Genomic DNA, 25772 nt, shown 5'->3' with positions numbered 1-25772 from the left:
ATACAGATTTTAAAAATAATTCATGGCCACAGGCTAGACTTGCTGTGGCCAGAAAGGAAGCTTCAGATTTGGACATCATGAAGCACTCCTTCCAGGGGAGTCAGGGCTGCTGTCATCCCAGGTACCAGCAAGATGTCATTCTTTTTTTTTATTGTTAATTTTATTGAGAAGGAAATAGCAATGAGACAGTTTCTAAGCAGGTTAGTAGGACAGTTACAATAATTAACACATTGTATATTGTTGTCTTCATAGTAGTTATTCATAGTACAGGATACAGACATGATATCCTGTCCAAAAACTATTAGTACAAATCTTTCTTCTCATTGAACTAAAGAGAAAGTAGGTATATATCTATCCTAACTAATTTGTATTTACAGATATCTATCTATCTATCTATCTATAGATAGATAGATAGATAGATATAGATATATATTTTTTTACTACAAAATAGTCCTTCATTTATATCCCCCTTTTTTGTTTAGTTTTGTCAAAGATGGGTATTCCATTGCCATTGAAATATTGTAAGAGTATGAATTCAGCAAAATAATCCAATATAGTCCAGGGCCACAGAGGAAAGTGATTGATGATGTAGAGTGTGCCCAAGGAGTGTCACCTAGAGAGAAAACGTTTGCTCAGGCTTTCACAGAGAGCAAATTGGTCAAGCAATGGTCGTGACTCATCCACATGGCTGACACTGACAAAAGATCTACAAACTGCTGTACGTGGTTTCAGGGTAAATCTTGAGGGGATCTGACTGACCTTGTCAGACACAAAAGTTATTTTTTTTGTTATATAGGTCTTGCTTTATCTTGGTCTTAACCATCCAGTAGAATAGTATAACCACGAAGCATGAAAAGTAAAGCCATATTAATATGCTGAGCTGTAAAAGCTTCAAGTCAACAACTTCTGACATTGTCAGTTCTGCGGGTAGCCCACTACTATTATGATCTGCTGGACTACATTGGATTATTCTGCTGAATTCATGCACCTACAATATGTCATTCTTGACACTGTGATGAAAAACCACACCCTCCTCGGGGTTCTGTGTGATCCAGCCAGGAGTAGACACTCAGTGCTCCAATCTCAGAGCACCTAATAGGAATTATCTCCATGCTCACTGTCCCAGGAAGACCCCATCATCTCGGGCCAGAGGCTCGTCTTCTGGAGCTAGAAGGAATGTGCCCAAGAAGTAGTCTAGAAGCTGACATCACTTCCGCTCTGGAGCTGGTATGAAACAAGAACTAGGATGTTGTATATCTGCCCGCACAACAGTCAACCAGTCCTTCTGACAAACCTCTGAGTAAGGTATGAGTGCTCCATCTTTTCTGATATTTCAGAGTGGAAGAGACTGGAGGAAATTCAAAGCCTTTTTCAGAATACTAGTACTCCCTCTTAGCAGGCCTAATTAATTAATAAATAAGGGAACTGTTTCCATGATTTAGTGGGAAGTGAATTAATGTAAATATAAATAAATCATGCTAAAATGAACAAAGAATGTGAGAATTCTTGCATTGACAATTTAGGCATATTTCCAAATATTTATCTTGGCAATAAGAAAAAGTACCTAATATATTTCATATAAAACATTTCAAATTATGGATGTTTTTCCCTGCCCCCAAATCTAACACATTTTGAAAGAAAGCCTAGAATTTTGTTTAAAATCTTTCATGGGGAAAGATGCCCAAATACCTGATATCATGAGTCCATGTCCCAGTGGTTCTCAAGATTTACAAACTTTGCAAAAGAATTAATTGGATATTTATTTAAAATCTGATGAAGAAGTTTTAGCCCCAGAGGACCTAATACAATAAGAAACTGATATTTAGGAATAGCAGACGACCTGGAGGTAAAAATTCTGAGGAATATATAGTTAGTCAGGTTGAGAATCCTACCAATTAACTGCTAGTTTCAAAAATCTGCTGATGCTTCTCAGGATCATTGCCTTGCCCATCTTGTGCATACAAATGTATGGCTTTGTCCCTGTCCTGTTTCCCAGCTTTTCTCCTTATTTGCTGATACCTGTGAACCAAGCAACTGCACTGAAGATAGCAATGTGTAATAGAAGGGTCATGCTTTGAATGCCTGTCATTCTGGTCTTCTAAATACATACTTCTTGTCATGACATATCAATTATTACGATACTGTCTCAAAGGAAAAGTGTTTTTTTTCTTTTTTAAATGGGTAATAAATAGAACAAAAAAAGACACAAGAAAAAGAAAAAAAAGTCACAGGACTGTCCTGCTACAATGCTATATATGGTTAAATTTCTAAATTTCTGTGTAAAAATATGGGTTTATTCCTATTTTTTTAAATTTTTTTCTTCATATTCTGTGAGGACTTAAAGTTCAACACATCAATACTTGATGGAAGATACCTGTTCCACGTTATGCCTAAGATGTTTGATATTTAGATAGATAGTCAGGGTAAACCGAACTGCATACAGTGCAGGGTAATAATAATCTTCTCTTCTGGAAGATTAACAACCTAAGTTTGCAGATCAAAAATGGAGATAAGGAAGGGCTGCAAGGTCAGCCAACATTTTGGCCCTAGCCTTTCAAGGTCAGTGAAGACTGAGGACATAGGAGAACCTGTACTGTAACATCATGTAACTCAGTTGTGGTCCAAATTTTCTGATTAAGGAGATTATGGAGCCACAGAGGAATGTGATCGATGATGTATAGTGTGCCTGGGGAGAGTCACAGGGAGAGAAAACATTCTCTCAAGCTTTCACAGAGAGCAAATTGGTCAAGCAATGGCCATGACTCATCCTCATGGCTGATACTGACAAAGGATCTACAAAGTGTGGTACAGGGATACAGGGTAAAACCGGAGGGGACTTGACTGACCTTATCAGATACAAAAGTTACATTTCTTGTTATATAGGTCTTGCTTTGTCTTGGTCTTAACTATCCAGCAGAGAAGTATAAAAATGAGGTATATAAAGTAAAGCCACATTAATATGCTGAGCTGTAAAAGGCTCTAGTCAACAACTTCTACAGATAATCCACTACTACTGTGGTCTGCTGGACTGTGTTGGATTGTTTTGCTGAATTCAAGCACCTATAGTATTTAGATGCCAATAGAATTTCCATCTCTGACAGGACTAAAAAAAAGGGGGGGGGTTAGAAAGGAAGGACCATTTTGTATTTGTATATACAGAATAGTTAGGATTCTAACTATTGACACACTGATGTGTGTCACACTGATTCTAACTAATGACACAGTGCCCAGTTCCTCCGGCATATAAGAACTTGTTCAGACACCCTGAAGACCTTCCGGAAGGTTGCTTCTCCTCAGAAACAGAAAACAGCCTGAGACACACAGTCTGCTGCAGATGAAGCCACCCAGCTTTGCCCAGCCACTCCTCCCCCATGACGACAAGGAGGTTCTCCGGCGAGGTGGCTCTCACTTCTTCTGGCCCATCCTGTTACATTTTGTTTCCAGAAAATCAAAAGGCAGCAGGACCCCACACTGTCCCCTGCTGAGTCCTGCTGCACATGGAGCTTTGGGGTGTGCAGGTCACATCCCTCCTGGGCTTCTCCCAATCTCCAGCTCCTGCTGGAATACCAGGTGAGGGCAGCCCAACACCCCTGGAACAGCTGCCTCAGCCTCTGAAACAGGGCTTAATGCTGGCTACACACACACACACACACACACACACACACACACACACAATTTCTGACTTATAACAGTACATCTTACAGTGTGAATGTTTCTACAATAGATCGCTTTACCCTTGAAACAAGAGGGAAAGAGTAAAAATTTATTTTTAACCGTCTATCTGTCTATCCATCTAGCCATCTATCTATTTATTTACTTATTTGGTACACAGTCTCACTATGCAGCCCAGACTTGTAGTGATCCTTATGTCTCAGCCTCCCCACCACCGGGATTACAGGTATGCACCACCACACCTGGTTTTGGTGGCCAGCACAGCATGCAGTACCTCAGACAGAACCCAGGCCCTTGTGCTTGCCTGGCAGGCACTTAGACCACTGAGCTATCTCCCCAGCCCCAAAAGCTTATTTTTAAAGTTTATTTTACCATTCTAAATGCAATGTACTCCATTTCCAGTTGGATTATATCCCCCCAAAAGGCTGGAAATGCATGCACGTCAATTACAGACATTATGAAATGCTGGGAGATTTGTGATCAAAATTATGCTAACTGATGATAGCAGGAAACAAACAGGCCGATTCCACCTGTTACCTTCTCTTCACACTCAAATCAACCGAGCAGAAATCAGACTGAGTGTCACCCTCCGAATACACCACGGGCGTCTTGGAATTCCTCGTGTCTTCGCTGTATGTGTTTAGGAAGCCAGAGCAGCCACACTCCTTGCTAACCAATAATCTGCAAGCTTATGTTTTAGGAATCTGTGGTGAATCACATACCTCATCTTCCACCCTCACCATCCCTCACAATTCTCTACAGATTTGCTTGACACTAACGCATCAGTGAATACAGGACTGCTAATGGTGCTCAACTTTGCCTGTGATTTGGACTTTGGTAAAAGTTTGAAATCACACTTCCTGGTCCTTGTGAAGCTTGCTCTTCCCTGAATATTTGTTTTTGAGATCCAGCCTTGTTGGTACAGCCACTGTCACCAGCTCAGAGTGTCCGTCATACAAGTAGTCCATGCTGTATGATCCCTTCCCATGTGGAAGAACTCCATTTCTTTGCCACAGTGAACGATGCTTCTATAGGTATTCCCGTACAGATCTTCTCCTGCACCCAGGAAGTGGATCTTCACCCCCACATCCAGAGCCCACTCTTCGAGCCCTTACGCCCTCTCTGCCCTCCATCCCCTGGGTTGGCAAGCTAATCCAGGCCCCTAAGCAAGCATCATCAGAGCAGTTCCAGTCTCCATGGTTGTATTGGGAGCCTAGAAGTCCCCTGGAAAGACATGCACATCCCCAGCACCTTGCCGTCTCTCTGGCTGTCTCACGAGCATCTTAAAGTGAGCGTGACTAAAGCACAGCCGTGAGTTTCCTTTCTACCGCATGTCACCTGTATTCTCCTGATTTCAGTTCATGCCAAGACCAGCTTCATAATTACACTGGTCTGGCAAGCACAAGGGCCTGAGTTCGATCCCCAGTTCCGCAAAATAAAAAAACCCACCATAATTACACTGGCCCCAGAATTTGCCATCTGCCACCACTCTCTTTTCTTCTTTCACTTTCATATGATCACATCCCTTTCCATTGATTCAAACTGTGCAGGACTCCTCGGATCTAAGCTTTCAGCCCACAGCCCTGCTCTGTGCCTGGCCCCAGGTACCATCCTCCCTTCTCTGAGTCACAGTAGCTCCTTGGCTCTGGCTTCCTGCTTTCCATTTTATGGCCCTCCACTCTACTGAACAATGCATTTTTACTGTTGAAATACAATTTAGATCCTATTACTCCTGTGAAATGCTCCTCATTTCTGTCAGAGCAAAAGCCAAAGTCCTTGCAATGACTTAGAAAGCCCCCCCAAACTCTCCCCTCCACCCTTCTGTAACCTTAACCTGGCGTTCCTGGCTCCTGTACTCTGCTGCGGTCTCACAGGCAGCGTGACTTTCCTCAGAGGCACCACAGCCGTCCAGCTCAGGCCTGCAGTGCACCGAATGGCATGAACTGTGTCCCGCTCAGAATGCATTTGTGAAGCTCTAATCCCAGCGTATTTTATCTGACGATAGGGCCTAGAAGACAGAGAGAAAAACTAAGGCCAAATGAGTCATAAGGCAGGGGGAGCACAGTCAAACAAGGTTAGTAGTGTTCACCTAAGAAGAGATACCAGAGCTCCCTGCTCCTATCATCAGACCCAAAACCAAACTTTCCCTCCTCCTGCCCCCTCCCGGCCTCTGGTTACCAAATTCTACCCTCAGCTTCTGCAAGACCAGCTCTTAAAATTCCAAGCATGAGTAAGATCCACAGAGCTGGACTTCCCGTCCCTGGCTTACTTCACTTCATCTATGACGCACATGTCCATCCATGTGGTTACAAAAGACAGGATTTCACATCCTCTTGCACCTGAATAATGTTCTTTTGTAATATGAACCACATTCTTTTAGCCACCCATCAGCTGGTGTACACACAGGTTGTTTCCACTTCCTGATTATTGCCGTGATCGCTGAGATGAACGTAGGCATGCAGATGTCTCCTGAGCAGACTGATCCTACTTCCGTTGGATCTGTACCGAGGAGTGGGATTGTCAGAGCATAGGGTAGTTCTATTTTTCAATCTTTAAGGACTTCCACAATTGCTGCACTAATTTACATTCCCACCAGCAGTGTGCAGGGTTCCATTTTCTCCACATCCTCACAGCATCTGTCATCTATTCGCTCTTTGATAATAGCCACTCTTAGCAGAGATGAGCTGCCCTGAGATTTCATTAGCAGTTCCCTGATAATTAAGGTTGATAAAAAATCATTTGTCTATTTTTGCTTTTGAATCCTAGGCTTTAGGATGCTATCCAAAAATCTTTGTCATTTTAATGTCTTGAAGACTTTCTCCTCTATTTCCTTCTGGTAGTTTCGTATTTCCAAGCTTTCCATGAATCTATTTTGAGCTGATTTTATTACCAGTTAAACATAAAAGTCTAGTTTTTCTCTTGTTTGCAGATATCTGGTTTTCCCCACACATTTTACTGAAAAGATTGTCTTTTTGTATCATCTTTGTCAAGATTCAGCTGGTGCAGAAGGTGGGTTTCCTTCCGGGCTGCCCATTGCAGATGTCCCACTGGCGCGTTTCTATGTCAATAGCGTGGTGTTTTATTTTTATTTATTTTTTTTTTTTTTGCGCCGAATGCCTTCAAGGCATGACTGGCTATCTTGTGTTGTGCGGATCGAACCACAGCAAACTGAGCCTGACTGCTTTGTTGAAGCAGCCACTTAAAGAACTGAGCTAAGGGGCAGGCCCCCGCGTGGTGTTTTAGTCGCTGCGGTTTGATAGTATGTTTTCAAGTCAGGGAGCATAGTACCTCGTATTTTGTTCTTTTGGGTCACATGGCTTTGGATGCGCAGGATTTCTGTGGCTCTACATGTACAGTCTGCCAAAATATGTATATACATATCTGGAAAAGAAAATTAAATAGTATGCTTTTTCAAAGGATGGTGTAACCTTCATGTGGGGAACCCTAGAGGACATCATAGATTGATTGCAAAAAATCTATACCGCCGAAGCTTAGAGGAGAAATTCAAAATGCACGTGTAGCAATCCTGATGACGTCGCTGCCCAAGCAGCAGCTCACTGCACTAACACACATCTGGAAGCTGATGGCCGCCACCTCTTGGAACTCAGAGGACAAAGGAAATTTGCATTAATCTTGTCATGTCTCCATGAATTGAATACTAAAATATTTACATAAGGTTTTCTTTTCTTGAAGTTGTGTGTGTGTGTGTGTGTGTGTGTGTGTGTGTGTGTATTTTTAGCAGGCTCTGCATTTTAGAATTTAACTACTTTGAAGATTAAATCACACAATGTATTAACCATTGTTAATTTCCTACCATCTTGTTTCAAAATTCTGTATCATTTTTTTTACTGTTTTTCTTTCTTTAAAACAAGATAAAACAAAATAAGGATAGAATTTATTTTGTAGCTCAGTGAAAAATGCCAATGGTATTTTGATACAAATTGCACTGAATCCTTAAATTACTTTAAATAAGATGGATATTTAACAAAATTGATTCTACCAATATTATGAACAAAAGTTGTCTTTTTTGTTTCCAAGACAATTTGTTCATCATATTTTACCACATTCATTATTTTACTTTTCACCTCTTCAGTTAAATTTATTCTTAAAGTTTTGTGGTTCTAGGTTTTTTATTTGTTGCTTTATTGCCTTGGGTTCAATTTTAGGATTTTTTTGGTCGCTACTATAAATAGGATTTCGTTTTTGACTTCTACTTCAGATGTTGGTATAAAGTAATGCTACTGATTTTCATACTTATTTGCATTCTGTGATTTTGATGTCTTCCCTTCCAACTTCAGTGCCCTCTTACTCCTTTCTCTTGTCTGATTTCCCTCGCTAACACTTCCAGTGCTATGTTGAATGAACTCAGAAAGTTGGTGTCCTTGTCTAATTTCACACCTCAGAGAGCAAAGTCTTAGCATGCCCCAATTCAATGCAGAGTCAGCCCCTGGCTTGTTATACCTGGTCTTCCTGATGCTGGGCTCACACTCCCTACTCCTTGTTTTTCAGATTTTTGATCATGAAGAGTTGTTGAACGGCACCAGTTGCCTCTTCCTTGTCTGTTGAGATGATCACATGCTTCTTTTGAAGCAGGGCATTGTGCTTGCTGATTTGAAGGTATATTGAATCATCCTTACGTCTTTTGGGTAAGTACAACATGATCGTGGTGAAAAATATTGTCAGTGTGCTTTTGGATTAGGTTTGCTGGTATTTTGTTGAGGGTTTTATACCTATGTTCATAAAAAATAACTGGTTTTTATTTTTCCATTTTTGTTGCTTTTGTGTTTTTGACTGGTTTTGGTATCCAGGTAATGCTGGCCTTGAAAAATGAACTTGGAATAACTCTCTACTCTTCAAATTTCTGGAAAAATTTACATAGATTTAATATTAATTCTTCTTTACTCTTTGGTACAACTAGGCTATGAAGCTTTTTGGGCCTGTGCTATTCTTCAGTGAAAGACTTTTTTTTTTTTTTTTGTACCAGGGATGGAACTCAGGACTTTGTGCTTACTAGGCAGGTACTCTAGAGGAAAGAGAGATAAACACTAGAGGCTGTTAACCCCAAAGAGATGCAGAGTCCAGCACCCCACTAAGACCAGTGACAGAAAACAGTACCCAGCTGAGTCTCCCAACAGCATCCCGCAAGAGCCAGCATTGTGCTCCTGGCCAATAGGCAGTGGCAGTGGCCAGAAGCCAGCTGTGTCAGTCCTTGGCATCCAACACTATTTGATGACATCTGGTGATGTCACAGAACCAGCTGAGCTGTACTTTACCAACTCATGACTTCAGTCTCAGCTGAGCAAAAGAACCCCTGGCTGATGGGCAAGGCCAGGCACTAATGCTCTTTGTAAAAATTTTCATCAGTCCATGTTTGCAATACATATTAATTACATTTATTGAGGAGAATTGGTACATGGATATATACACATCTCAGTTCTTCTTCCCCTTCCCTTCTACCCCATTTTTTGTCAACATCAGATTCAGGTGTTTATCTTACAAGTTCTTATAAAGTTAATTATCATGCATATAGGTTAACAACCAGACCAGCAGGCCAAAATCATACAAAACACATAAGACAATTATCCTAAATCAAGGTGCACTTTTAGGTCTATTGTACATACTGGTCCAGTAGCTTTTTCCTCTCTCTTTTCCTGTGATCTTTCATTCTGCACTTAATTTATATATTTTCCCACTTAAGAGGAACCACGCATTTCAGCTTATATGTCAGAATATTGACTTCTTTCTGGCTTGATTTTTTTTTTTTTTCTGTTTGGGGGTTTGTTTGTTTGAGACAGCATCTCACTATCAGGAGGTAAACTCTTAAAGAACAAGAGCAAAAGACCAGGGCTCAGCAAATCACCAGTGCACCATGCTGCCCGATGCCTGAAATTCAAAGCCTGGATGGTGGGTTAGGACAGAAAGGGCAACCAAGAACAGCACTGAGTCTCCCAGCTCAGTTGTGGAGGAGGGGCAGGTGTCAAAGGGCATGTTCAGGGGGCCTGCCCCTTAGCTCAGTTCTTTAAGTGGCTGCTTCCACAAAGCTGCCAGGCTCAGGTTGCTGTGGTTTGAGCCCCACAACTCCAGCCAGCCAAACCTGCCCTGAAGGCATTCAGAGCAAAGAGCATGTTTGCCCCTTAGGAAGGGGCCAGGCTTCCAGCTACACCAGAGAGGGAAGAGCTGTCAAGACAAGAGAGTTCCGGGACATGCAGTGTTTTGCCGATGGCACATGTGACTTCCTGAAGCCGAGAGAAAGCTCTTTGATTGGAAAAGGGCTGGGGAGAAGGAAGAAGAATGCTCAGCTGTGGGGAGGGGCCCAGGTCGGGATGGCCTGGAAGGGACTGCGCCAGGAAGGGAACATGGGCACCGCCATGACCCGGTGGTGGTGAGCTGGGAGCCACAGCGGTGAGAGTGACAGCAACGAGGCTCATCACTCCGAGGGCCACCCTGAACACAGCTGCCCACTGCTGTGCCTGGCTCTCACCCAGCCAGGGGCAAGGGCGGAGCTGCACCCTCGGCTACGCACCTACATACTTCGCATTGTTGGCTTCGTTTGCTTACATTTTTTAAAGATCTGCCCATCTCTGACTGTAAGAGGAAACTCCTACAGCTGTTGTCATTCTGCCTTTGTCAGGCTTTGTTATGAAGGTGACCTAATTTCTAAAGTGAGTTGAGTGCATGTGCTTTTTCTACAGTCTAGAATGATTTGTGTGACACAGGCATTGCTCGTCCTGTGAATGTTTGGTAGAACGTCTCCTTCAGACCATAAGGGTCCAGGGTTTCACCCAAGAGAAGATGTTTAAATAGTGATTCAATTACTTATCAATGCAAAGTTCAGTGAGCATTTTCTGTAAAGGCTAGACAGTAAATATTTTAGAATTTGTGAGCTACTTCAAGCCTGTCACATATCCTTCTTTGGTAGTTTTCTTTTCCTACCCTTTAACAATGTAAGGCTGGGGCAGGAAAACAGCTTGAGCCCAGGAATTCAAGACCAGCCCGGGAAGAGGGCAGGGTCACAGCACAAAGTGAAATAAACCCGTCCGTGCTGCACAGGCTGTGTGACAGCGGGCCACATGTAGTGCACAAGCTGCAGTTCGTCATCTCAACTTGAAGAGGTGTAGGATATTTGGTCTTTGTCTTGTGTCATTTTAGCAAGTGATATTTCCTGAGAAATTTGTTCATTCCTTTTAAATTTTCAGTGCAGTGAAGTAAAATGTTTTACAAAGTCCTCCTTAGTTTAAAACCTTCAGTGTCTTATTTATATGTCCCTTTTCATTTCTGATATTGTTTGTCCTTTTTACATTTTTTTCTAATTGGGCTTGTCAGAAGTTTATCAGTCAGTTTTATTAGTATTAGAGATCTAATTTTGGGGGGTCTTAGTCCCTTCTATTGTTTGTTTGTTTGTGGGGTTTTTATTGTTGTTGTTTTGTTTTAGTTCTATTGCTTTTATTTTGTTTTTCAAATAGGGGCTCACTGCATAGTCCTAGGTGGCCTTAGGTCTGGGTAATCCAGGCTGGTCTCACACCAGCAGTCCCCCTGCCTCAGCCTCCCAAATTCTAGGGTTATAGCACTGTGCCACCAAGCCTAGCCTGTTTTTCTATGTCAGTTATGTTAACTTTTGTTTTCATTATTTATTTCCTTCTATGCTCATGGATTTTATTTAATTCTTCCTTTTCTAACTTTTTAAGCTGAGCTCATAACTAACTTTTAAGCTTTTGTGACATGCTTTAACATGTCTTTTATAAACAGGTTACATCTCAATTTCGTTTAGTCTGATTTATAATCCACAATAAATCTTATTTTTCTTAACTGGAATATTTAATTACTGATATATTTGGATTTCTTTCTACTTGAATTTTTAACCTTATCATGTTTTCTTTTCTTTTGTTGTTAAATTTATTTCTCAAACGATAGTGTTACAAAAATGTTAGACATTGAGAAAAATGTTTGCATAATGCGTACCTAGTGTTGCTACCCAGAATCTATTAAATATATATGCATATTCAGAAGAAATGGAAAATCCTTACATCCTTACAAAATTTTGAAAAGTCAAAGTTTGGAGAAAACATTTGTGAAAAAAGATAGATGAATAGTAAAATTACACATGAAAAATACTCTAATTGGAAGCAGCCACTTAAACAACTGAGCTAAGGCCAGGCTCCCCAAAAATACTCTAATTGGACACTAAGAAAAAGCAAGTTAAAATCATACTGATACATGAAACTGCATAGACTAATGAAATCAAATGTTGTTAAGGGTGGAAAACTTAACATTTTTACACTTCTGGAGGGAGAGTGAAATTGAAGGGAACACTGGAAAATATACATTTTCCTGTCATCTTAAATGTACATTTTCCACTTAATCCAAAAACCCTGTTCTTACGTTACTGCCAAGAGAAATTAAAATATATGGTGGCCTGAGAAACATTCACATTTGAATGCACATGGTGGCTTTATTGATAATAGCTCAAAACTGAAAATATTGCAAATGCCATCGAGAACAGCTAAATGAAGCGCAGACACACGCGAATGGATGGATTCTCTGCTTTCTTGCCTCGCTTTAGACTGCAGAACGTTCTATGCTGTTATCGACCTGGAAGTCATTTATGATATGGATCTTATTTTGGTGACAGCCGTAGAAATCTCAGCGCACACAGTTTGTTAGCAATGTTAATGCAATCAGAACTTCCCTGCCAGCTGAACAGTACAAGAGCGCTGTAGTGCTGTGGAATCCCCTCCCAGCTTACATGCAATCAAGCTTTTCATTTGTCTTTTTTAACTTCAGAGGACATTTTTATAGGTAATCAATATTTGTTTACATTTGTTATCATAGTTGCCGTTTTCTTTGTTCTAATTTTTTCTAGCATCTCAAATCTTTGTCTCTCCTGCCTGAAACTTTTCAGATTTCTATCGTTCGTGCTCTAGGAGGGCTCCGGTGGCCGTGTCGTCTGAAATGTCCTCATTTCGCGCCCAAGCAAAAGCTGCAGCCCGCGATGCTCTTCTCTCCAGCCGCGCTCCTGCACGGAGTCCCGGGGCTTGCCCCGCAGCCTCGCCCCGCACGCCCCGCACGCCCCGCGCTGCCTGCGAGGGCCGGGGCCTCGGGGTGCCCCTGCGGACCGCCTCCTTTTCCCCTGGGCCTCAGTACCCCTTACTTCCAGTTTGGGGACACATTTTCAAAGCCTTGAAAGCCTAAGTTTAATCCAGTATTTTCGAAAGGTGTGTCAAGTTACTTAGTGTGATGTTTTGTTTACTCATAAAACTGTTTCAAAGGCTTTGTAAATATTGTTTTTGAGGAATTCATGTTCCTCAGAGCAAATCCACGACAGTTCACTTAGTCGTTCTCCTTCCCAATTTCTGTTTTCACCAACATAAATAATGGAACGAGGGAAACATTTCGTAAGGCAGAAGCAACGCACGGGAGTGAAAGCTGCAAACACCTAAGGGACTCGGTAGTTCTGCGTAAGGCGTTCGCTTCAGTTATTCAGAGAAGCCGGCGCTCGGTCGAGCTGCCGCTGGGAGCCGGCTGAAGCGTCCGCCGCGGCCGCGCCGCGCAGCGGTGGAGGGTCCGCGCTTTGCCCGGCTCGGCCGCTTGCTCCCTCAATGGCCCGCAAGGCCACCACCTTTTCTTGCCTGACTGGCGTGAAATAAAGCCTAAGCGCGCCTGCGAGGACTACAAAGGCCAGAGCCTGAGTTGGGCGCTCTCACTAGCTTGTGCAGGTGTGTGTATCCACACCTCTGCCGCACCTTCTCCCTTCCTGTGCGTGCACGGAAACACAACCGACGCTAAGCGGCCGCTGTCTCGCCTCCTCTGCACGCTTCTAGCAGGGCGAGTCACCTCTGCAGGCCCTGGAGGTGCGCAGCTCGCCGCAGGCCTGGCTCCCTTTGGGAGTAAGCGGAGGCTGAGCGCCCAGAGCCACGGTGGCTGTCCGTTTTCTGAGGCGATCGTGGGCTTTCTGCCCTCTTCTTGTGTTATAGGCTGAACCTTGCTGTGTGTCTCCACATAAGGTACCTGTGCTGCGGCTCTCTCCCCACAGATGACTAGGTTGATGCCCGGTGCACGGGGCAGCTGTGAGGTTAGGAGGCCGTGAGGGTGCGACCTAACCCGAGAGGGCTGAATGCTCCCTCCGCCTCTGAGGACAGATACGCATGAGGCGGGCATGGTGGGGAAGCAGAATCCAGATCTGTCCGGAAATGCCCACCCAGCCAGCAGAACTGTGAGAAATAAATCTCTTTGTTCAATTCATCTGCTGTGTGGCTTTCTGCTGACAAATATGGTTTATCAATACCTTGGACTGCAAGTCATTGATCTCAAGTGTTAAGTTTGGCCCAAACCATGACTTCTTGTAATAATCTCCTCTTAGGCATGACGTATTATCATTTTCATGAATTGATTCCGTTAGCTAAAATCTTGTCAAGAATATTTACATTTATATTCATCAAGAATACTTGTTTAAACTTTTCTTCTCTTACAATGTCTTTGATTTTGTTATCAGAAAAATAGTATCCTTGGAGAATGAGTTAGAATCTCTTCTGGCCTCAACAATTTTCCAAAAGAGTGTGTGTAGAAATTGTATCATTGCTCCTTTAAGTGTATGGTAGAGTTCATTAGTGAAAACATCTTAGAGTTTTCCTTGCAGAAAATTTAAAATGCACGTTGCTTGTAAGAGCTCAACTTATTTGCTTCTTCCTTGATGACCCGTGACAGTCTCTATCTTTCAAAAACTTGGGACAGTTCATCCAAATGGTCAAATGGGTTTGCATAAAGCAGTCTGCAGAACACAGGTATAATTGTTCCATTTGGAATTTGGACATTTGGAATTGGAATTTCCAGAAATGTCACCCTTTCCCCCAAGGTGCCAGTGATGGACAGAGCAGGGGACCCCTCTACTCCGAGCACGTCCCTGCCACTGTCTCCCTTTGTGTCTCCATCCCATCCCTAACTATCCTGGTTTACAGCTTCATTCATCTCAAAAGCCAGCTTCTGAGTCCACTGATTCTCACAGTTTATTCTCTTTTCCTTCTTTCCTTTCTTCTGCTTCTTCTGTATTTCATTATTGATTGATTGGAGGCCTTTCTTCTTTCTAACATAACATTCTGTGCCAGAAATCTCCCTTTATTATATTACCCGCTTCCCATAATTTTTATTTGGCATTTTATTCTTATTCAGTATTTCTGTCTCCTTTGGATCCACAGATTATGTAGAAAAGTGTTATTTTTCAAATATTTAGGGACTTCCCAGATATCTTTCTTTCATTTATTTCTATATAATTATATTGGGATCAGAAAGCATACTTTGTATAAATTCATTTTCTTACATTAATGAGAGTTGCTTCAATACTCAGAATATGGCGAATTTTTTGCAAAACTTCTCTGCACTTGGGAGGAACGTGGTCTGCCGCTGCCAACTGAAGTGCTCTGTTAGTAGCAGTTAGGTCAGGCCCGCTGGTGGGGTGGTGCTGATGTCCGCGTCTTCACAATTCACTGTGGCTGTCAGTTAGTGTAGGTGCCCACCGTTGTGGCATTTTGCAGCCCTCTTCGTGAGTACTACTAAGTCTGCTTATGTATCCTGGGAGCCTCCGTTGGGTGGAAGAGTGTCCAGCGGGTTAGGCCCTCCAGGGAAGTAGGCTCTGTGTGAGATAGCCTGCTCCAGCCTCCAGAGTGGTGCTCACTCTGAAATGTATTTCTCCGAAATAATTCAGCCAGCCTGGGGTTCTCCAGTTGGTCCTGCCACCGTGTCCCCTTCCGTTCCTTCCTTTCAGCCTCTCTGCATCTTTAGACTTAAACTAGGAACTTGTGATTTGTGCATAACGGAGTCTTGTGTAGTCATCGGCCCTGTCGCTTGTGCTCTTCATTTGGGACACTTAGGCCACCTGGGCTGATTAGGATCCACCCTACCAGGTCACTGCTTGTTTTCTAGTTCACTTATCCGGTGTTTGTTCCCTTTTTCCTCTTTCTTAGTCTAATTTTGAGTTAACTAGGCTTTTATGATTGTATTTCTATCCTTTGCTGGCTTATTAGCTTTAACCTTTGTTTTATTTAGTGGTCGCACATGGTTTATAGCATGAATCTTTATTTTCCCTTTTTATTAGCATATATTGGTGACACATAATAAATACATTTGTTAGTTTTGTTTGGCTACATGGTCACTTGTCTCTTCAGCTGCAGCTGACAGTGACCATTTCCAGCGCTCCCTGCCTCCCCTGGAAGGCCCAGCTTTCTCAGCAGTGTACCAGGTCTCCTGTCAGACGGCGTCTCCCACAAGTGTCACATGCTCATGTTATTCTGCTGGTAGCACTCTGTCAGATTACAAGGCACGAACCCCACTCTGGGACCTGCAGGGCTCCCCAGGATTAGCCAGGGGACCTCCTTGGCTTCATCTTCTCTCTTCCCTCTCATCTGCTCCAGCCTCCCTGCCCCCACTGGTCCTTGCTCCCCCCAGCTTTTGCACTCTCTCCACCCTTGATCTGTCCCCCAGATAGTCTTTGTCTTGCATGGCATTCCATGGAAATCTGTCCCCCAGCATCACCGTATCACAGAGGACACACCACACACACACACACACACACACACACACACGCACGCAATTTCCCGTGCTTTGTCTTACTTTATTTCTTACCAGAGCCATTAACAGCACTTGATCACAGGACCATCACGCCTTTTTCAGTTACCTTTTGCATCTGTTAGAAACGCACCCCAGGAAGACAAGGCCTTTGTGCTGCTGTGCGCCTGCGCGCGTCCACTGCCTCGAGCCGTGGCGGGAACTCAGAACCATCTTAGAAAGCAAAGGGCCTTGCAACAGCTATCCACATTTACTCTGATAGCCATCATTATCTGTATTAAGCAGATGTGAAATAGAAGACCCAGGGCAGAGTAGATTCTGGAAATAATTTAAGAGTAATCACAACCTTGCCGATTCTACAACTACAGTTCCTTTTCTGTTAATCTACAGCAGTTAGCTTTGAGTTTCAGAGCTATAATTAAGGCTCTGCCTGAGGGCAATACAGGGCAAAGAACAAAGAATGAGAGAGGCTCTTTTCTTCTTAATTATCCTTTCTTCCCTCCCAAACCCAAGGCACTGAGTACAGCAGGCCTCAGGAAAGAAGGGGAGCGGGGAGGAAGTGCCAACGAGCCCTGGCAGGAAGCAGGACTCCAACCATCAGGCGCGGGCGGGTCCAAGCAGGTCTAGGAACTGAGGAATCTGGAGTGGATAAAGCCTTGAGGTGGCTCCACTGTGGAGGGCTGGACTGCTTCGTCCACTCCGCGGGCTGCAGGGTGAGCAGAACCCTGGGCTGCGGACCGCAAGAAACCAGCTCCGAGTCCTCTGCCCTGGCCTCACCGCTCATCTTTGCTGTGTGTGGGTCCCTTGCTAAGAGAAATGAATCCTCTTAGAATTATATGATCAGTCCTTAATTTATACCTCATATTTTCAGTTGTCATTTTCTGCGACTTACAGAGTCAAATTTAGCTTGCATAAATTCCATCTACTCCAAATAACTTTTCCCATATTTTTCAATCACATAAATACCCATCCTTACAACCAGAAGAGCCATTATAAACTAGCATAGCTGATACTAAAATACATTTTTCTGCAGGCCTATTCCTTATTATAGTGGGATTTAAGTGCTTGACCATCTATATTTGTATAGAATATATCTAATACTATTGCTTTATAATTTGGTTTACAGATGAAATTTTTTGAAGATGAAAAAGAGCACATTATGGAAATCACTTACCATGTAAGCATTTGATAAATGTTAGGTATATTAATTAATAAGATATAATATTCAACTTACATAGACTTAAGTTATGCAGAATATTGTAAAATGATTCTCAAGATATACATTCCAGTTTTCATGAACCTAAACAACACATAATTAGTCAAAATGGTTTACAGCAAAACCTTTGGATTATGAGTGAATTTTCCTCCTGTGTTCTGCAAGGCAAATATTTCTAATAAATTGTAACTCAATGAACATGCAGTGTCTCGCAATGTGAGTAGTATGTGACAGCGAAGACGAGTAACAGCAAGAGGCTGTGGAGATCTCGTCTGCAGAGGACAAGGAGAAAAGGGTGGGGGATCCCTCCCTCCAAATGACACTAAGAGACGTGTAAAATGCCGGGAATAGCACAAAATGTCAGAACCGAGCACCCAGGCAAAGTGGTAGCTGTGAATGACGGATCTCTTTAACCACAGCACAATGTCACATTCCCCTCAATCCTCAGAAGGAGGCGAAAGCAAGTGTCAACGGGTAAATTGCTCGTTAAGGCTGCATGAAAAGAAAGAGCAGATAGCAGTGATTCCACTAGGAACAGCAGAAGTCGCCCCACACCGTGACCCTCCTTGCTCGCCCCACACCGTGACCCTCCTTGCTCCGGTCTCCTTCACACCCGCCAGGAAGGTTTTCAAAAGTAAATGTAGGTTAATTTGTTTATTGTCTTTATATTTTGTATTTATTTATTATTTTGTATTGTTACAGTATTGTAATCATTTTAGATGAGCATTTTTGTGTTATTGAACAAATCATGAGTTTCTATTCTTTCTTTTGGGGAAAATCACTGAAACACAAGCACTTTGGATTATAAGCAGGCTTCTGGAACAAACTATGCTTAGGAACTACACAGAAGACCAAGGTTTTGCTCTACAATGAAGGTCGTAAAGTGAAGGAACTTAGGGATAAGCAATAACTCTTTTATTTTTCCTGATTTTTATTCTACACTGAAAGAGTGATAAAATCATTTTCCTTCCTTCATCTGAGAAGCTACGTATACTGAGCATCTATTATAGACCAGGCGCTGAGATGTGCTGGCGAGCAGTATCGGCAGGTTCCCTGTCCCTGTTGTCTTATAATCTGTCATGAAAAAGAAATACCAAGCACATGACTCATAACTGTGATGAATATTGAAAAGGAAAATGCAAGCAACTAAGAGGCTTCCAGACTCATGACAAGCTGAATCCAGATTTATTTGAGGAACAGCACAATTTGTATCTTATCTCTACATATAAGATATCTTTCCTGGAGATTTTGAAATACTGAGAACTAAAATTTAAGAATCACAGACATGGGTATAGATTGTGGCTTATGTCCATATCTCCTCCAAAGTCTCATGCACTCATCGGTGGGGCTTTGGGGAGGGCACTGGATCGTGGGTGTGTGATATTGGGTTGTTCCGCCAGTGCTTTCTAGTGGGCTTCGATCCTGGGAGATGAAGCCTGCTAGGAGAAGGTGGGACGCTGTGGCAAAGCCTGCAGCAGTATGTACGCCCTTCCTTCTCCCTCAATGCTGCTCTGCTTCCTGGCTGCCATGCCGGGAGCTGTCTCTCCTCTGCTAGCCTGTCTGCCATGCCACCCTGCCCCGAGCCAGCCTTAAACCTCCAGGAATTGTGAGCTTTCTTCCTTAGAGCTGTGGGCATCAGGTATCATGTTTCAGCTATGAGAACATGCCTGAGACACTTACTGGCAAGCGTGGGATAGTTCTTGTGACACCTAGTTGTGTGGTTCAGAAACCTCTGGCTTACAGGAGGAGTTAGGAAAGGTTTGGAGGTTCTGGCTGGAGAATCAGCCTTTGAGTTCTGTGAGCTGAGCTTGTTGGGAGATTCGCATCAGGGTTCAGAAGACTAGAATGCTGGGAGAAATGCAGCCGAAAAAGGCCAGGTTTTGCAGGTTGCAGTTGGAAAGGACTCCTGACTGTGTGTTATGCTTGAGCTTAAAATTTATCTGCCTTTTGCCCATTTCCAGAGACTTTGCTTGAGACTAAGATTAAAGAGAACTGAACTAGTTAATCTGGCAGAAGTTTCAAAGCAACCTAATGTTGAGGTGGTTGCACGGACTATATGGGAGGCTTTTAGCTAGATCTATGTTGAGAATCAAGAGCAAAGAGCCCATCAGAATAATTTAAAATGTTTCAAGATTGGCCAGAAAGGAAGCTCTGGTAAAGTTGTGGACTGCAAAAATGGAGCAGAGGAGACCTTGCTCACTGAATAAATTCAAATTAAAAAGCCAAGTAGTTTGGAACTGGACAATACAAAAGACAGCCTGAGGGCACCGCAAGACCCAGCAAGACTCTGCCCTTCGCAGCCTCCAATTTGCAACAATGAAAGCCCTTGCATTGAGAAAACAGCCTCAGGACACCAGGTTCCAGAATGATGGTAGCCTAGGCAATGTCTTCCTCAGGACTGATAACTAGTGTTCAGAAATCCAAGCACTTGACTCCTACAACTAAGAGAGAAGAAAGCTTGGCCTTCAGGTGTGTGCAGAATGCAAGAGTTGTGGAATCAAGAAGGGTTCCACCAAGATATCAGAAGAAAGCCTGAAGACCAGGCAGTGTGCAAGGCTGTGAGCGTGAAGTTGAAAGTGCAGTGGAGACCCCAAGAGAGTAGAAGAGCCTGGAACACGGATCATCTGAAGAAAACTGCAAGCAACGACCGAAGGTCGTCCAAGAGGAACGATCGTGCAAGCCCTTAGGAGTTCTCGTCTTGCCACAACTGTCCCCAGGTGCTGGCCGTGGAACTACAGGACTTAATGCTTGCCTTGCTAGAGTCTCCTCTTGATTTTAAACTGTCCTGTCCCCCTATTTGTACCTTTGGAATGGTAATGTTTATCTTGTGTCACAGTATGTTGAAAGCGTTTACTTTCTTTTCGGTTGTACAGAGTCTTGCAACTAAGAGTTTGCCTTAAATCTCAGAGGAGACTTTGGACTTGAAACTGTTAGAACTTTGGCAACCCCTAAAGATGGACTAAATCATTTGCTGAAATGGATGTGCACGAACCTTTTGGGTGCCAGGGACAGAATGTCATGTTAGACTTAGATGTCCCCCAAAGTCTCATGCGTCCATAGGTGGGGCCTCGGGGAGGTGACTGGATCGTGGGTGTGTGACACTAAATCAGTCTCCTGATGGGTTTACAGCTGGGCATGACGTCAGGAGGTGAAGCCTGGTGGAGTGAGGAGGCCCCTGTGGACGTGGCCTGGAAGGATGGGCCTGTGTCCAGAGTCCTCCTCTGACTGCTCTGCTTCCTGCCCGCCCTGCTCCAGCCTTCCCCTCAGGCTGCCTGCATTGAGGCACATCGACTATGGACCGACACTGGTAGGAACTGTGATCCAAAATAAACCTTTCTCCCTTAAGTTGTGGATGTTGCATGTTGTGTTTCATGATGAGCAAGTAATGAAGACTGTAATGAACAGTCAGATTCCGGACAGTTGTGTTTGAATAGTTAGAATTCGAAGTCCCTCATTATTGCATACGGTGAAAATAACTTTGGAAACTCTAAATTAACCACAAAAATGAGAATATGTAGTAATATTTATATAGAAAAAGGGATGATCAAAATATATAGTGAATGCTTAAATTTTTAAAAAACATTACAGTAAGAGATCACACTGCCATGAGTCTCCCTCAGAATAGTCCCTCTTGGTTTAAACACACTTTTTCCATTGCTCTGTCACTTTTTGAAGCAGTTCTGGAAGTCCTCTTTTGTCTTTATAGACAAAAATAGGCTGTAAAGATCAACCTCCCCCTCTGTGCTGGAACAAGGCTGGCGGCTGTCTCCCTGTCTGTGTTGGGGGGAGCACACACACTGCAAGTGCACCTTGTTGTCTCATGAACAATTAGCTAATCTGCAATCTTGTCTCATGAATGATTATCCTCACTGATCAATGGAAAGAAGGAACTTATTAACCAAATTTTGGTACAGCCCTTTCCTCCCCTAAGTCCCTGGACTTCGATGCCCTCTCACCCTGAGCTGACCACTGCCCTCTGGGCCCCACCCCTCCTGAGCATGGGCTGGCTGTGTGAGATTTCTAACCCACTCACACCCCGTACCCCCTCATCTCCCTTCCCTCAGTCCTTAACTGGACCCTCCCGGCCTTGCCGGCTTCTATCTATAAGACAAACACCAACGCTTTGGCCTCACCCTTGAAATGCTTCCCTTCCTCACCTTCCAACCATGCTTACAAACACAGCCTGTCTTTGCTAAGCCCAAGTTTGCATTCTATCTGACCTGATACCCTCAAATCTAGCTTCTCCCAATAAGTACAACACAATCAGTTTTGAAGAATTCAGTAATGTTTTCTATTAATCAACAGGTAAAATATTCACACAGTAATATGGCACCAAAATGTACTTAGCTTCAAACATTACAATCACACAGCAAGACACTCAGGAGAGCGTGCAAGCCTCTAGAATCAAAGTCATTGGAAAGCCCAGCTGCCACCTCAAACTCAGGCCAGACATTTGCCCATGGAGGGAGTGGATTCTGGAAATGCTACCGTGGACCTTTCCTTGTTCTGTTTGGTCCCCCTTGCATTTGCGTCCTGCATACACCTGACTGCGTTTACTGAAGTGTGAGATGATTTTTCACTCTTCTCTATAACACTAAAATAGGAAGGGAGATAAAAGGAAGAAATTATAATAAAGCTTTACCTATGGGGTATGTTTAGAGGGTATGACATTCTAAAATGCTGAAGATTTGTTCACTTAAGTGTCTTTATAAAAATCTTTCTAAATTGCCTTTCCTATCTTACTGCTGTCTTTGAAGTAGTCTAAATACACCTTAACCTTGTCCTGGATGATACATAATCTTTCTTATTTTAAAAGAAAATTTTACTCGAGTGGCGAACAGTAATCACTGCTTGGCATGAGATGTGTGCTGAGCTCTGAGAGTTCTTCCTTCTCTGCTCCCTCCTTCTCCTCCTCCTCCTCCTCCTCCTCTTCACATCCCTGTCTCATATCTTTTATAAAAGGCTGAAGGTGTTTTTCCTTTTCTCATTGTCTCTCCTCATAACAGCAAGTTTTCCCTTTTCAAAAGCTGATTTTTAGATTGAGAGAGAGGAGAGAAGAGAAACTTACTCTCCAGGAACTGTGTGAAAGTGTCTGTTGTGGTTTGTGTCTAGGTCTCCTCCCAAAGCCTCATGCAGTCACGGGGCAGCATCTAGAGTTTGTGGTTAATTCACAATCCAATGCTTAGATTATAGGTGTGAGGGCTACCCCTGCCCTGGTGTGCGTAATCTGAATACAAATGTGAGGAGAGGAAAGAGCCTTGCTAGAAGTCCAGCTGCTGCCTCTCCCTTTCTTCTTTGCTGCTTTCCGCTGCTGTGAGCTGCTGCCCCTGCCTTGTGCCGCTCTGCCTTGGAGCCAGCCGAGTATGGACTGAAACCTCCACTAACTGTGAGCTAAATAAACCTTTCCTTTCTTAATTTTGGGTGTTGGGTATTTTGTCCCAAAATGAGAGAAAATTAACTAAGACCATGTCCCAGCTCTGAAGGAAGGCACCAGAGCCTTCTCTCCATGACTGGAACGCTATCCACGAGCAAAGTGCGAAAGCTGGAGCATTCCAGCCTCGGTGTCCTTCTGGCTGTGTGAGACGCCTTCATTTCTCGGCTTGAAGCTACCTTCTAAATGGTCCAAAACAAAGTCCAGTCCTGTGACCTTCCGCAGTGGGGACCCCCTGAGAGATGCACTGTGAAGCACTTCCGCCTGTATCCTCCTGACAGTGCACACAGGGACAAGGGCAGGCCAGCCACTCACCGGGGTCTCCAAATGCAGCCCAGAGAACCAGTAGCTTGAAATGCGAGGCAAGACGCTGCTTTGCTGGCTGACACAGTGAGAGGCCTCATGCAAAGGCTTTTGTCTCCAAAGGAGTAGCGGGCTGGGAGATGGTTCAGCTGCCTAAGTATCTGCCTGGCAAGTGCAAGGTCCTGTGTTTGGTCCCTAGTACCATATTCCACACTGGCCCTAGAACCCCCAGCAAGCCGTGCTGGCCACTGAAACCAGGCTTGGTGGCACACACTTGTAATCCCAGCACCGGCAATGTTGACAGAAGGATCACTATAGGCCTGACCTGTGTACCAAGATACTGTACCACATACATAAATAAATGATCAAAAGGAGTAGATTCAAAACCAAGCATAGTAAGTGGCAGTGTATACCCAAGCCAGGAATTTAGCTGGCAATCAATACCAAGAATGGTGTACTGCACAATCATCGGGTGCACTGTATGTCCATGCCTCGGGCAGCAGAGAGGGTGGTCACCCCAGCATCATCATAAAGACATAAGGAACACGTCGAGTTGGACACTTGATGGCTGTGGTGTCACCGGAGCTCTTAGCTCCATCATAACCCAAGCAACTGTCATTGTTGTGTGTGGTCTGGTGTCACCAATCATGATCACATGGCAGTCCCAGGTGTATAAAGAAGTGAGCATCATGGAAGAGTGTGCCAGTGTTAGCAAAGGCGGCACCTGTCCTCTAGAGACCCTGAAGGCCTGGGCTGACCAGGCATGTGAAAAGATTTGATTAGAAAGATTGATTTCATCCCAGGTAATACAATTTCCAGATCAAGGTATTTTTTTCAAATGAAGGGTCTGGAAATGGGCTTGAATGAAAACATCATGCTAGTGCTCCACACTTGGGGCATAGTGCTTGGTTGACGTTAAAGACTGTCATGTATTTGCTGCCTGACCTTGCCTAGGTATTGATCAGTCTCACAAATTGTATGGAAATAGAACTTCTTGATCTGCCTATATAACAGTGCCTACAAGTTTCCTCTTTGTTAACACAAAAGCAGAATGTGCTTGCTATGGTTTGGGTGGTGTGGGTGTGATGGGAGGCGTGGTCACTTACCTCCTCACCAGTGGGAGTGTTAGAACCTTTAAGAAGGGACCAGAGAAGTGACACCATCATGAGATCCTCAGGTCACCGTGGGGTGGGAGACAGCAGAGGCCTGGCCCTGACCAGCTCTCAGGGAGGCATGGTCCACATTTTCTCCTGGGACAGCAGGAGACTCCTGAGCCACGTTTGCTGCAAACCCTGCTCCAGGCGGCCTATCAGATGCACAGTAGGTCCAGATAGTGCCCACTAGAGCCATAGACGGGGCCCTGCTCTATCTTCCCTCTGACTTTCCAATTCAAGCTTATTTCTGTCAGTTTGTGCTTCAATTGTAGTTTTCATTTCGACAAAAGCAAAGACAGAGTTAGCAACAGAAGGAAGTCAGTGGCGCACCTGGAAGGCACTGGGACCCTGTCCCAGTCCTGTCTCGGGCTTTCTGGCCACCTGATGGCAGCGACTCCTCACTGTGACAATGGCCAGGACAAGGACCCACAAGCAAAGCAAACCTCTAAGGCTGTGAGCCAAAATACACCTGCTCTTGTTGTCAGTTGATCAGTTCAGGTACTTAGTCACAGATGCCACCTAATCAGCCACTGTGGTGTGCCATGCGGTGCTCTGAGATACAGATAAGTCACAGTGGGAAGATGATGACAACAGAACAACCGTATACCCCTGCCTCACTTGATTATCGAGTTGGCGCGCGGGCGCATGTGGGTGTGGTCAGACCACTTGAACTCTACTCTTTCACAAATCGCCAGTGGACAGCTGAGCGTCATTACTCTGGTCTTCCTGCCGAACAGTAGATGTCTAAACTCACGCTACTCGCTGTAACCTGCACGCTCTGCCCATCTGCTGGCTCCACCTCCCAGCTGCACACCTAACTACTGTTCCATTCTTTCTGCACAACCGATGTTGCTGGATTCCATCTAGAAATGCAGTCACGTGCTGTGTTTACTTCTGGGTCCAATAGTTCCCCTTCTCTGCAGGGTGACGTCCCTGGGTTCCCTCGGACCTACCGCAGTAGGTCTCCTTGAAGGCTGAATAGGACTCCGCTTCACACACAGGTCGCTATTTCCTGCCCATTCACCTGGAGTCTCCGCGGCTGGGCTGCTGTGGAAAATGCTGTTGAGCAGGAGTGTACAGGAATCTTTGCAAGGTACTGATTCACTGTCGCCTGTGTGTGCGCAGAGCAGGGGTTTCTGGCTCCCCGGGAGTCCTCCTCGGCCTTGCTGAGGACACGCAGGTTGGTCCCTCGGGCTCAAGGCAGCCACACAGAGCCTCCTCCCCACCCACTCCGGTCTCACCACCGCCTGCTGTCACTCTCTCGCTCATCTTTCCCACAATGGGTGCTGACAGGTGGGAAGAGATGTCTCATTTGGCTTTAATTTGCATTTCACAGATGATTAGTGACGCTGAGCATTTTTTCACATAGCTGCTAGTCATTTATATATCTTTCTTGGAAAATGTCTTTTCAAAGAGCATTTGTGTTCAGTTTTGGACGGCT

This window comes from Octodon degus, unplaced genomic scaffold (genome assembly GCF_000260255.1).
Source record: "Octodon degus isolate 3935 unplaced genomic scaffold, OctDeg1.0 scaffold00034, whole genome shotgun sequence".
NCBI lineage: Eukaryota > Metazoa > Chordata > Mammalia > Rodentia > Octodontidae > Octodon > Octodon degus.
This window is presented reverse-complemented; position numbering follows the sequence as displayed.